The sequence below is a fragment of the Diabrotica virgifera genome, chromosome 10 (genome assembly GCF_917563875.1).
Source record: "Diabrotica virgifera virgifera chromosome 10, PGI_DIABVI_V3a".
NCBI lineage: Eukaryota > Metazoa > Arthropoda > Insecta > Coleoptera > Chrysomelidae > Diabrotica > Diabrotica virgifera.
In genome coordinates, this window is record NC_065452.1 from 33432710 (window position 1) to 33448019 (window position 15310).

General features: G+C 38.1%; 1 protein-coding gene across 1 annotated transcript in view; it reads left to right on the forward strand.

The window, feature by feature from the left end:
- The window catches only part of LOC126893009 (prolyl 3-hydroxylase 1-like), a 142279-nt gene that overhangs the window by 45080 nt on the left and 81889 nt on the right, over positions 1–15310 (forward strand). The gene's annotated exons all lie outside the window — the stretch shown is intronic.

A 15310-nucleotide genomic window follows, 5' to 3' on the forward strand; every position in this document is an offset into this window, starting at 1 on the left:
CAGCACCAGCCACCACCTGTAAGGCAATGGTTGATACGGTTCTGTACGCGCTGCACACCCTGATCAGAGGTTTTCTCTGGGCCCTAAGAAGCATGTCTTTGTACTTCCTCATTCGAAGGACCTCGTGCCACACTGGGGCCCCGTATAAAACTATAGATAGGATTGATTGTAGCATCACCATTCTTTTCTGGGATCCTGGACCCCCTATATTTGGCATCAACTTGTTTAGTGTGGAGGTCCTTTTTTCTGCCTTCCGACATGCTTCCTGTACGTGTTGTCCGAATGCAATCCTGCCGTCGAATATTATACCTAAGTATTTCACTGTCTTCTGGGGTCTTATTGCGGAGCCTTTGTATTCAAATATAATATCATTTCTTTTTCTCGGTCCCCTCAAGATTATGGCTTCCGTCTTCTCTACTGCTAACTTTAGGTCGTTTCTTTCTATCCAAGCCGCGGTCTTTCGTATGGCTCTATTAACTTTTTCTATTATTCCCCTATTCGTGTCGTCTTCGATTAGTAAAGCTAGATCGTCCGCGTATGCAATCGCTCTCACTCCTCTCTCCTTGTTTACTTCTAGTACCCCATTATATAATATATTCCATAGTAAGGGTCCCAGGACTGACCCCTGGGGTACTCCCGCGGTCATCTCTTTCTTCTTTTTTTTCGATATGCATACGGTTCTGTCAGATAGGTAGTCCTTTATTATGTTGGACACATATTCTGGGGCCCATTCGACGATTCTGTCTACTATAAGGCCCCAGTTTGCTGAGTTAAAAGCATTTTTTATGTCCAACAGAACGAGGACCACCCATCTCCTCTTGCTTGTTTTTGCCGCGTCCCTTATCCAGGTCGCGGCGTCGACTGTCGATCTACCTTTACGAAACCCATACTGTTGATTTGATAACACTCTCTCATCTTCCAACATGCCCTCCATCCTCTTCTTGATAAGTCCCTCATAGAACTTACCAAGGCAGTCAAGGAGGCATATTGGCCGATAAGAGGATGCTGAGTCGGGGGGTTTCCCAGGCTTCAGGAGAAGAACTAGGTTCGCCTCCTTTAAGTCCCTGGGGAACTCTTGTTTCTGCAGTAGGTCGTTATATATTCTTCTGATCAAGCCTGGTTTCTCAGTTGCTACTATCTTAATTGCCTCTGGTGGCAGCCCGTCGGGGCCGGGAGCTTTCCCCGTCTTCATTTCCTGACCAGCGGTTCGTATTTCCTCTTCTGTAAACTCCTCTACCATTGTTGGATAGATTTTTACAAAATTCTGGGTTTGCTTGGTGGGGAAGAGGAGTTCAGCTGATTCCATCCGCTGGTCCTCGTCAAGTTTATATGGGGCCATGATCTTCAACGTCTTCATGGTAATTTTATATGCGTCGCCCCATATATCGTCTTCCAATGCTTTTATCAGGGTCTGCCACTTCTCTCTTTTTTCCTGTCTTATTTTTTTATTTAGGGTTCTCTTTAGATCTTTGTATATTCCGTTCAGCTCGAGGTTGCCCTGGCTTCTCGTGTAATTCCTACGAGCTCTGAGGCATCTCTCCCGTAGACCTTCTATCTCATCCGTCCACCAGTAGGGGGATTTTTTATTTTCCTTTCTCTTCACGGTGGCCAACTTTGCAGCGTTTTCTAGTGCTCTTCTCAATTGGCCAAGGTCAGAAATCTCTTCCTCATTGATCTTTCTGACCTCCGATAGGTACATGGTTTTATTGAAATAGATTTCCGTGTGACCCATCGACCGCCTTACTCCCCCTTTTACCTTTATTTCATATTTTATATAACGGTGGTAGGTGAATAATTGATCGTCGAGGACATCCCACTCGTGTACTCTTCTGGATAACCCCTCACTCGCGAACGTGACATCAATGTGTGTTTGGCTGGCCCCCCTCACGAAGGTTGGTTTATCATTGTTTAATACTTGGAGGCCAGCCTGGGCTATCCATTCATTCCACAGGTCCCCCTTTTTGTCATTTATGGGGGAACCCCATAACCTGGATTTCGCATTTATGTCCCCGGCGATCAGAATTTCTTTTTCATTCGTGGCGGCGTTCATTATTTCATCTACAATGGCTTTGTATCTCAACATAGGGATGTTGGGAGATATGTAACATGCCAGGAGGCAGAAATCCCTCAACCTAATAAGGATATGGTTTCCCCCCCTGACGATGCTCCGCACCCCCACATCCCCGTTTTTAATGAGCACCGCCACGTTTTTTCCGTCATCCTGGACCCAACCACCGCCTGAGGTAATCTTCTTGTTTGGTTCTGGGACGATGAGCAGGTCTGTTTCTAGCTTGCAGGCTTTTGCGTGGACAAGGTCGTGCGCACGGCGCGCTCTGCCCACGTTCACCTGCAATATCCGTATACCAGGTTGATCCTTGAGGTCCGTTTTGGTTCAGTTCCCTGAGGTCGTTACTGCGTCGGATTCGCGTCTCGTCAATAAATTAAAACACCTAAGAACTAAAATAAATAAATAAATAAGTGTAGATAAAATAGTTAAATAGAGTAAATAAATAAAATTTGTATAAATATAAATAAAATAGATAGGGTTTGTATAAATAAAATTTTTCGTTAAATAAAAATAAAGAAATATAAATATATTATTAATATAAATAAATAACAGTGCATTAGGTCTATTTTTTCTCGTAGATATTTCAAACGAAACCCTGCGAGAGACGGTCTCCTGTGCCACAGGTGGACTGTATATGGGCCCACCCCCGTTCTCCAGGAGACCATCTCTCACCTTTTCGCTTTTTTTCTTCTTTTTTTTACGAATTTCTTAGAGGGCTCCCTTTCCCACTCTGCCATATACACACGCCCTATAGGCTGGGCATGTCATGCGATCCATGCGGTGCCCTTCTTCTTTACACGTCAGGCAGTAGGCAGTGCTGCTACACTGCGCCGCCGTGTGACCGCTGTTAAAGCAGTTGTAGCAGCACGCTACCCTGCTTTCACCCTTACATTCATATGTATTGTGCCCATATAAGAGGTATTTGTAGCATCTTACGGGCGTATGCTTTTCCATGATCGGGCATACCACCCAGCCTATACATATTGTGCTATACTTCCTCAGTTCCTCGGCTTTTGTTGGGCGTACGGCTATAGTAGCCACCTGTTCCCCGTGCCTATTAGTTCTTAGCGTTTTTATATCCACTTCTTCTGTAGGGATACCCGTATAGGCTTTTATGGCGTTATGTAGTATCTTCTCTGTTACTCCAGGGTCCAACTTCGTTATCGTAAAATAATTTTCTTTTTTCCGTATGGCCATGTTCATACCAGACATCCTTGTATCCATTTCTTTTTTTAATTTTTCCGCGGCTCCCCTCCCTTTTAATTTAACGAGGATATCTCCCCCTTCGGTTTTTTTTAATCTGTCGACTTTTACTCCTATCTTCCCGATATCGATCTTTTTATTCATTTCTTTAAGCACGTCCGTGTATGTTTTTTCTCCCGTTTTAATTAGGAGGGCTTCCTCTTGTTCGTTTCTCACCTCTCTATCCATTTCCTTTCCTCTTACTATAATTTCCCAGTTAATATTCTCCCCCCGACCCACGAATTCTAGTGACTTCCGCACATCGTCTTTATTAATTTCATTATTGACGATTACTCTAACCGTTTCCGGTTGCTTCTCCCTTTCTTTTTTCTGCTTGATGGCCTTCTCGGCCATCTCATACATCCCGTGTCTCTTTATTTTTGTGACGTATGTATACCACTGGTTTTTTTGACTAGCCATAGAGCTTCTCTTAGCATTCTCGATGTACTCTATGTCCCCCTCTTTGCATCCCTCTATGAGTTCAAAGACTTCCTCCCTATATGTTCTTATTACACTTTCTATCCCCCCCTCTGTTATTTCTTTTTTCGTTATTATTAAGCATTCTTTCTTTTCTACCGTTTCCTGTAGTCCACCTTGTTCCCACTTCGTTTTTTCAAAGACCTTTTCTTCCCATTTCTTTTTGAAGATTTGGCTAAAGGCGTTTGAGTCTCCCCCTTTGTTTAGGATCCCTATTATTTTTTCTGTCTCCTTTCTCTGCCTGTCTTGTTCTACCTTTAATTGACATTGCTCGCATTTTATCTCTTCTTCCTCTCCTTTTGACACTTGGATATGGCTGGTTTTATTTTGAATCGTGTTTATTTCCCCCAGTAGCTTCTTCATTCTAATCCTCTCTTGTTCTATGGATCCATCCGTGTTTAGGATATCGAGTATCTCCCTTATCTTCCTCTGGACCCTCTCTTTATCCGTTTCTTCAGAGTATTTCTTACTCTCTTCTAATTTCTCCTTCTTAAATTTCTCATTAATCTCCAGACTATCCCCCTTTCTGTTTTTTACTTGTTGCATTTCGATTCTTTCCCCCCTCATCGAACAGGAAAGTTGCCAGGATGCTTTCTTCTATATCCTGCCATCCTGTTTCCCCTTGGCTTTCTTTTTTTCCTTCAGCTTTTGCTTCTGCATTCTCTACAATTTCTGCCGAGGAACCTTCCTCTCTTTTGCCTCCATCTTCTTTTTCTTCTTCTTCTTCTTCCCTATGTATTTCTCCTAGAATCTCCTCCCCTACCAGTGTCGAGTGTTTTTGGGCACCCGATCTGTTCATTTTTGGCTGCTGACTATGCCAATTCAATAGTTCCAATTCGAATTTTCTCTGCTCTTCTTCGTCTACTTTGCCGTCTAGCGGCTGTTCTTCCCTATTCACATTTTTACCTGTAGCGTTATCCTTGTTCGTTTGCGTTTGGTCGTCTTCGTCTTCCCTCTTTGCTTTCTTTGTTTGATTTGGATTCATATAAATTCCCACGAGTCGGGACGTGCTATTCGTCCGACGCAGCAGTGCGCCCTTACCGCGTTAAGGCTGTATTACTTCGGGAGGTCGCCAGGTATCCCGAAGGGATCGTTTATGATGCTCTAACCCTCGCATCTCTCATATCTTTGGCACGATGCCTTCCACCGTGATAATGGGGATTTTTTTATTGAGGTTTACTCCTCTAGGCTTTTTATCACGGTTGCCTCCGGACGCAGTGGCAGTCTGTATTCACAGGCTACCTGGAGTTTCCGCGTAAATGCTGCCTCCCCTGTTACGCGGGATTTGGAATGGATGTGTGGTGGGAAAGGTACATTGGTGGGGTAAGACATGGCGGCTACTCGCATTGGGTATATCGAAAAAGTTTTCGAACAAAAACTTGTAATCGGAGTTCGACGGCAGAGCCCCCCGCACAGTGCTTTGGGGCCCCCCTATCGACCTCCGGCCACAATGCTGAGGTGGGCGAGATTAAATTGAGGGATTAGAGTAGCCGTAGGGAAGTTCGAGGATGAAATAGAACTGCTGAAGGCGAAGGCGTCGCAACTGCTCGCCTCAGTTGCGACGCCTTTTTAGCGTCCAGCGGCGGTGTCCGGCGCCCACCCGGTGCACAGTCGCTGGACGCTGGGACTGTTCTTGGTTTCACCGGTCGTGCTCCCCTCACAATTTTAGGGACCACGACCCGCTACTCGGCCCTCCCACCGCCGTCGAGGTAAAAATACAGCCCCAGGGAGAGATGTATTTGGAACCTAGGAGTTTTCTATTGGTTCGTTGCAGCACGCGGTCATATTTTAACCAATAGGCGGCGAGGTCCCAAATGCATATACGGAATGTTATTCGGTTCCAAATTCATATACGGAATGTTAAATATTCGTACACCGAAAAAGATAAGTTTTTATTAGAGTCTGTTAAAAGGAGATTAATTTTAAAATACTTGTTACTGTATTATTAAATAAAAATAAAACAATTATAGTATTTGGAATGTTATTTGGTGCGAAATTCATATACGGTATGTTAAATATTCGTAGAACAAAAAGACGATTTTTATTAAAGCCAGTTAAAATGAGACTGGTTTTTAATAGTATACCTATTATACAACGAGCATTTAATGATGGTCATTATGAAGCGAGTATAAGGGATACGAACGTATAGAGTACGAGCTTCATAATGATAATTAAATGCAAGTTGTATACACGATTTTTTCTATGATCGTTCACAAAAAAAATATATTCAACTTTATTAATTTTGTAACGCAAACAAATTAAGTAGTTTGTCAGTCTGACAGTTTGTTTACATATTGAGAACTGTCAAAGCGTATATATTTGACTCGCCATTGGTTACTGCGCGTGTGCCACCTTAATCGCGAATGTAATATCGCGATTCTATTGGTTAAAAATCTGTATCATATTGAAAATCTGTATCATAATGAAGTTCATTATGATACAGGTAGTGACATCATAATTGATATATTATAGCATGAGAATAGAAAAATTATTGTTAATGTATTATTAAAGATCCATAAGGAAAAAGGTTTTCCTGTAGTTGGCTGTATACCATATAATACAAAAAACGAATAAAGTCCTTTATAAAAGGTCTATATTTAAAATCCCTAAAAAGGGCTACATCACAGAACTAGTTTTCGATCAGTGCTTTCCTAAAATGAATATAATAAAATGATGCAAAGGTTTTAAAATTTTGACTACGGTTAAAAAAAGTTGTACGTTATACTCACGTGATCTTACATGCTAACCACCAAAATATTTGTAATTATGTAATATATGTAAATAAAATTTGTAATATTATATTTTGGTGGTTAGCATGGTAAGGACACGTGAGTAGGTATAACCTACGACTTTTATTAAACGTAGTCAAAATTTTAAAACCTTTGCATCATTTTATCAGGTTATATTCATTTTAGGAAAGCACTGATGATGATTGGTCAATCAATCTAAAACTAGTTCTGTGATGTAGCCCTTTTTAGCCCCTTTAAATATAGACTTTTTATAAAGGACTTTATTCGTTTTTTTTTTGTATTATATGGTATACAGCCAACTACAGGAAAACCTTTTTCCTTGTGGATTTTTAATAATACATTAACAATAATTTTTCTATTCTCATACTATAATATATCAATTATGATGTCACTACCTGTATCAAAATGAACTTCATTATGATACATATTTTCATTAGGATACAGATTTTTAACCAATAGAATCGCGATATGACATTCGCGATAAAGGTGGCACACGCGCAGTAACCAATGGCGAATCAAATACATACTCTTTGACAGTTCTCAATATGTAAACAAACTGTCAGACTGACAAACTACTTAATTTGTTTGCGTTACAAAATTAATAAATTTGAATATATTTTTTTGTGAATGATCATAGAAAAAATCGTGTAAACAACTTGCATTTAATTATCATTATGAAGCTCGTACTCTATACGAAACTCGCCGCTAGGCGGCTCGTTTCGTATCCCTTATACTCGCTTCATAATGACCATTATTAAATGCTCGTTGCATACTCGTAATATACTATTAAAAACCAGTCTCATTTTAATTGGCTTTAATAAAAATCGTCTTTTTGTTCTACGAATATTTAACATACCGTATATGAATTTCGCAACAAATAACATTCCAAATACTATAATTGTTTTATTTTTATTTAATAATACAGTAACAAGTATTTTAAAATTAATCTCCTTTTAACAGACTCTAATAAAAGCTTATCTTTTCCGGTGTACGAATATTTAACATTCCGTATATGAATTTGGAACCGAATAACATTCCGTATATGCGTTTGGGACCTCGCCGCCTATTGGTTAAAATATGACCGCGTGCTGCAACGAACCAATAGAAAACTCCTAGGTTCCAAATACATATAGGGAATGTTTAGATGCGCCCCGCTCATCCCTCTCGGCGGCCCTGGGCCACCATTCCATGATTCGTCTTGTCCACCGTCCATCTTGTGTTCTAGCTAAGTGCCCTGTCCTAGTCTACTTCGTGGAACAAGCGTCAAGCGTCGTGACAAACGTCGTGATTCTTTCAATAACGTCTTGAATTCCTGATCTTTGCCTGATTTGTTGGTTTGTTATGTAGTCTCGAAGGAACGTGGTGGAACGTTCAGCATTACACGTTCCATGGCTCGTTGTGTAACTCGGAGTTTATTTTTGGATTTTTGCGTCAATGTTAAACTCTCTGCTTGTATTCAAGAAACTAGGTGGAAAGGACAAAGGGCGAAAGAACTAGGTGAATGATACAAATTGTGGCATGTAGGGAGTAGTAACACTAGAAATGGAGTTGGTATAATTGCTGATAGTGAAATGAAAGATAACGTAGTAGAAGTTGTAAGAACGAGTGATAGATTGATGTCAGTGAAATTTGTAATTGATAAAGAGGTATTGAATGTTGTGTGTGTGTATGCTCCCCAAACAGGTCTGGGTGAGAATGAAAGAAGAGCTTTCTATGATCAATTAGGAGACGTACTGAGTGATATTCCAGCAGAGGAGAAAGTTATAATAGGAGGTGATTTCAATGCACATGTGGGCCAAACCAAGACAGGATATGAAACAATACATGGGGGATTAGGCTTTGGAACTAGAAATGAAGCTGGAGATGACATGCTTGAATTAGCAACAGCATTGGATATGGCGATTGTTAACACATTCTTTAAAAAGAGAGAAACTCAACTTATTACCTACAAAAGTGGACAACATCAATCCCAAATAGACTACTTCATGATAAGGAAAGAAGACATACGTGAATGCAAGGACTGCAAGGTACTAGTTAGTGAGACAGTAAGCCAACAACATAAGCTGCTTGTTCTGGACATCGAAGTAAAAAGCGAAACTAAACAAAAATATCGGAGAGGACCACAAAAAATCAAGTGGTGGCTGCTGAAAGATGAGAAAGAAGGTCTATTCAGGAGAAGAATAGTAGAAAAAATATGTTGGAACATGAAGGGAAGCCCTAATACAATTTGGAGAAAAATGGCCAGTAGTATTAGAGATACTGCTATTGAAATACTTGGGAAAACGTCAGGAAAAAAGTTGGAGGATAAAGAGACTTGGTGGTGGTCAAACGAAGTACAAGGAAAAATAAAAGAGAAGAGAAAATTATATAAAAAGTGGCAAGAAACCAGATCCGACACAGATCTTCAAAATTATATGGTGGCGAAAAAGGAAGCGAAAGTAGCAGTAGCAAAAGCCAAAGCAGAAGCGTATTCAAACCTATACGATCAACTTGATACCAGGGAAGGCGAAACGAAGATATATAAAATAGCCAAACAGAGAGCAAAGAAAGCAAGAAATTTTAATCAGATTAGATGTATCCGAGATGAAAATAATAAAATACTAATTCACGAAAAGGATGTCAAAAAGAGATGGAGAAAGTATTTTGACAGTTTATTAAATGAAGAATTTGACAGACAGCCTGTGGAGTTAACGGAGACAGTAACAGCAATGGTTACCAGAATAACAAACGAGGAAGTGGCTCAAGCGCTTTAAAAAATAAAGAAATGAAAACCAGTCGGACCAGATGATATTCCTGGGGAAGTATGGAGAGCATTGGGAAACACAGGAATAAGTTAGCTAGCAGGTCTATTTAATAGAATTATGGAAGTTGGACAAATGCCAGACGAATGGAGAAGCAATATATTAGTACCTGTCTACAAAAACAAGGGAGACATACAACATTGTACAAACTACAGGGCTATAAAACTACTTAGCCACACAATGAAAATATGGGAGAGAGTAATTGATAGACGGATATGTGAAGAAACCAAAATATCCGATAATCAATTTGGCTTTATGCAGGGCAGATCAACAACAGATGCAATTTTCATTGTAAGGCAACTAATGGAAAAATACAGGAATAAAGAGACCAACGCTCATTTGGTATTCGTTGATCTTGAGATAGCATATGATAGAGTTCCTCGATAGATACTGTGGTGGGCACTCAATAAGAAAGGAGTCCCTGGCGAATATGTAACGATTGTGAGAGATATGTATGAGGGAGTAACGACTAGTGTTAGGACAGGTGTGGGAGAGACTGATAAATTTCAGGTGAAAATAGGATTGCACCAAGGCTCGGTGCTTAGTCCTTATTTATTCTCATTAGTTTTGGACCAGATAACAGCGAAACTACAGGGTAGCATTCCATGGTGCCTAATGTATGCTGATGATGTAGTGTTAATAGGAAATAGTGAAAGAGACTTGAACAAAAACTGGAACAGTGGAGACAAGCTCTGGAGGAAAGAGTATTTGGAATGTTCATTTAAAGATGGAGTTACTACAAATAAAATGGTATCTTTGGATGGTGAAATGATTGTGAAAAGCAATAGTTTTAAGTACCTAGGATCGGTATTAAAGAGTAATGGAGAAATAGATGGAGATGCATGCAATATAATTAGGGCTGGATGGATGAAGTGGAAAGAAGCGAGTGGTGTGTTGTGTCACAGAAAAATTCCAATGAAGCTGAAGGGAAAATTCTATAAAACAGCCATAAGACCGGCTATGATGTACGGAACTGAATGTTGGGCAGTGAAAAAGAAAGAGGAACAACGAATGCATGTGGCGGAAATGAGAATGCTTAGATGGATGAGTGGAGTGACAAAGAAGGATAAAATTAGAAATGAGTCTTGGTGTGACACCAATTGATGCCAAAATGAGAGAGCATAGGTTAAGATGGTTGGGTCATGTTAAACGTCGAGACGTTAATCACCCAATACGAAGAATAGCTAAAGTGCAGATTCCTGGAAGGAGTAGGAGAGGAAGACCAAAAAATACCTGGGGAGACGATTAGGACATGTTAGGACATGTTGGTAAAGGGGATTAATATTGATATGACCCAAGATAGAATTCTGTGGAGAAATGCAATTAGAGAAGCCGACCCCGCATAGGGATAAGGCAAAGAGAATGATGATGTTGAACTCTCTGCTCCATAAGTTTAAATAGGCAAAACACATTGGTTATGTATGAACCTTTCGCTTGAGACACATGGGAATTGAACTTTTTAGAATGTGGCTTAGTTTGCCAAATGCTGCCCATGTCAAGCCTATTCGCCTCTATATTTCATGTGTTTGATTGTCTCTGCCTATTTTGATCTCGTGTCCCAGATATTTCTTAGTGTCTGTTTGTTGTATATTATTATTGTCAATAGTTATATTTCCTTTAAATAATTGATGGATTCGACCGTTACTTGATGGAAGTTCATTTTATATAACAATAAAACACTGAAAACGTTTGTTTTCTATACTTCCACAAAATTTATTACAACTATGTGACTACAGCTGTTTCGGCAGAGTGCCTTTCTCAAATGATTTAGATTACTATGGATGGGTTTGCCTTTTTAAAAGACTTTAACTGAAGAGGTTGAGGAGTGGGGAGCTGTTTGTCTCGAGTTGGTCATTCAGAATTATATCTGTATTTTTCAATTTATTAATTTCCATAGATTCTAATAAAGATAGCTTAAGGCCTTTATTTTGAATATGCAGAATTTGAAACTGTTCATTAAAAGAATGATTATGATCTAGAAGGTGAAGTGCGTATGTAGAAGTGTCTGTTTTTTTATTGTTGAAAGCCCGTTTGTGTTCTGCTATCCGTTTGTCAAAGGTTCTGCCAGTTTGACCGATGTAAGTTTTCGGACAGTCACCACAAGTTAGTTTGTAAACACAACTTTGTAGTTGTTTTCTCTTTCGGCTCTTATTGTTCTTAATATATTTGCGTAAGTTGTTTGTTAGTTCTGAAAGCTGGTGTTATTCCTTTCTTTTTTATGTATCTTGCTATTTTTGTTGTTATCTTGCCAGTATACAGGGTGTTTGGTAAAGAATGGGCCATAGCTTAACCTCAGGTCCCTGAGGTTAAAATAGGCCAATTTAAGCTAACTTACCTTAGTACAAAGTTTATAATAACCGAGATACAGGGTGTCAAAGTTAAACTTTTTTTTTATTTATTATTGAATATTTCCTGACAGGTATGAGATAATAACATAAAATTTGGTATATGGGGGTTTTTTGGGTCGAGAAAACTAAATTCCTTACCAAAAATTATGTATTGCCCAGAGGGCGCCACATACGCCTTTCAACACTCATTTATTACGCTCAATTTTTTTTACTCTCCCTCTACATAATTTTGGCATTAAAATTTTTACTCTCCTATTAGTTTTACTTAAAAAAGGTATCCTTCTTTCATCTCCCTAAACTCAACCGTTTTCGAGATAAACTCATTTTAAATCTGCGACACACCATCATTTTTAGCATAATATCATTGTAGTTACACCCGAAAAATAACTTAAAACCATAAAATCATCCAAAAATGTATCGTAAATTTCTTCAAATGGAATTTGCGATGCAATGACATAAATTTGAGAACTGGCACAATTATTATGGTTTTAAGTTATTTTTCGGGTGGAACTACAATGATATTATGCTAAAAATGATGGTGTATCGCAGATTTAAAATGCATTTATCTCGAAAACTGTTCGAGTTTAGGGAGATGGAAGAAGTATACCTTTTTTAAGTAAAACTAATAGGGGAATAAAAATTTTAATGTCAAAATTATACAGAGTGAGGGATAAAAAAATTGAACGTAATAAATGAGTGCTGAAAGGCGTATGTGGCGCCCTCTTGGCAATACATAATTTTTGGTAGGGAATTTAGTTTTCTCAACCCAAAAACCCCCATATACCAAATGTTATTTTGTTATCTCATACCTGTCAGGAAATATTCAATAATAAATAAAAAAAAAGTTTAACTTTGACACCCTGTATCTCGGTTATTATAAACTTTGTACTAAGGTAAGTTAGCTTAAATCGGCCTATTTTAACCTCAGAAACCTGAGGTTAAGCTATGGCCCATTCTTTACCAAACAACCTGTATGTGATAGAGCAGAAGGTACTGGGTTCTTTCTGTGGTGGTGGATAGACTAAGTTCAGGGCTTTCTTATGGAGTTTTTGGTTTAAAATTTTGATAATTGTTTGTTCGTTATAGCCATTATTTACTGCTATTTGTTTAACGATGTTCAGTTCTATCTCGAAGTTATTTTTTGACATGGGAATTTCTGTCAGTCTATGTATCATGCTATGGTAGTCTGCTAATTTGTGTTGTGTAGGATGGGATGATGAATTGTGTATAGTTGTGTCAGTATGGGTAGGTTTATGATAGACGGAGAACTCATGTTTGTTGTGTAGTCTGCTAATTGTTACGTCTAGAAAGTTTATGGACTTATTCTGTTCTGTTTTTATTGTAAACTCAATATTACTATGAAGTGAATTAATGTATGATAGAAATTGGTCAAGTTGCCTGTTAGTTCCTGTAAAGCATACTAGTATATCATCCACGTATCTCCACCAATATAAGAACTGTTTAAATACGGGATGTTTAGAAATTGTTGTTTCAAGCTGGTTCATAAATATATCTGATAGCAATGGGCTTAAAGGATTACCCATAATAAGTCCTGCACTGTTGTTTGGAAAAAAGGAATAACACCAGCTTTCAGAACTAACATCAACTTAAGCAAATATATTAAGAACAATGAGAGCCGAAAGAGAAAACAACTACAAAGTGGTGTTTACAAACTAACTTGTGGTGACTGTCCGAAAACTTACATCGGTCAAACTGGCAGAACCTTTGACAAACGGATAGCAGAACACAAACGGGCTTTCAACAATAGAAAAACAGACACTTCTACATACGCACTTCACCTTCTAGATCATAATCATTCTTTTAATGAACAGTTTCAAATTCTGCATATTCAAAATAAAGACATTAAGCTATCTTTATTAGAATCTATGGAAATTAATAAATTGAAAAATACAGATATAATTCTGAATGACCAACTCGAGAAAAACAGCTCCCCACTCCTCAACCTCTTCAGTTAAAGACTTTTAAAAAGGCAAACCCATCCATAGTAATCTAAATCACTTGAGAAAGGCACTCTGCCGAAACAGCTGTAGTCACATAGTTGTAATAAATTTTGTGGAAGTATAGAAAACAAACGTTTTCAGTGTTTTATTGTTATATAAGTTATATTTCCACTAATTACGAAATTTGTCATAAGTTTAGTTTTCTCAAAGTTTATTTTTAATCCTGCTCTCTCAGACAGAGTTTTAAGCGAATATATCATATAAACTGTATCTTGTAAGTATGCAAGTTATCTGCGATTAATATATCATCTGCAAACCTCAGATGATTTAATCTTTCTCCATCTATATTGATGTCCATATCTTGCCAAGTTCTTGAGTGTTCTTAAATATTGACTTTAGAGCTGCCGTCAACAATTTCGGTGAAATATTGTCTCCTTGTCTTACTCCTCGACCTAAGTTGAATTTCTCTGTGTCTTCGTGTAGTCGTGTAGTTGATGTAGCATTCTCATACCATTACATGTTTTTGATTAATAATGTGTACCTGTAATCTATTCAGCTTGTTTTAGGGCTTCCAGTACTGTTTCAAACTCAACAAAGTCAAAAGTTTTCTCGTAATCGACAAATGCAAGACCCAGTGGTATGTTGTACTCGATACATTTTTCAATTAATATCTTTATGATATGCAAATGGTCATTTTTTGTGCCATATCCTGCCCTGAAACCTGCCTGCTCTTTGGGCTGATAGAAATCACGTTTAGGTGTTAATTAGTCTCTTCGTTAAGATTTTCATAAAGAGGTTGTACATAATATGTGTCAAGTTGCTGATGGGTCTATCTATAATTTTCTAATTTAGGAAGATCACCTTTTTTGTGTAACAAGACGAGATGTGAATACAAGACGAGAAAACGTATATATTGTTATAGATAGGAGATATAAAAAAGCAGTAGAATGTTTTTTAGTAGTAAATTTAAAATACACATAATGACTGATTTGAAAAGATGAAAAAATTTACCTATTTGGGAGAGGAATTAAAGAGGACTTACATGAAGAACAATAAATAAAGCTAAAATCATAATAGTCGAGCTCATTTACACTTATCACAATACTCGTTTAAAAACATATAATTATAAAATAATAATTAATAGACTGGGCTGTATCGTCGCCCCCGCTAGCGAAATTATTCCGATTCGATTTTTTTGCACATACTTACTCAAAAAGAGGTCATTATAACATATCCACAGGGTGCCGAGCGGTGCCGTGGTCGAAAAATTGTTTAAACAATTGTTTTTAAACAAATTCACATAAATATTTTTTCATTTCGTACAATATTTTTTTAGATAAGTTGGATCATTCTGAGCAAAAAGGGTCTATTGTCATTTTTCTCTAATTGATTGTTTTCGAGTTATATGCGATTAAAAATTTGAAAAATGCGAAAATGGCCATTTTCAAGGATTAAAAATTATTATTATGAAATTCAAAAAGTGACCAAATCAAGTTTCAAACCCCTTCTTCAAGGTCCTGAAGAGATTTTTGTCATTATTTTATTAAAAGCTGCTATTTTTAATTATTAACAATTAGCGCTATAGTCGAACTGTATCGTCGCCCCCCGTTAGCGAAACTATTTCTATTAGATTTTTTTGCACAAACTTACTCAAAAAGAGGTC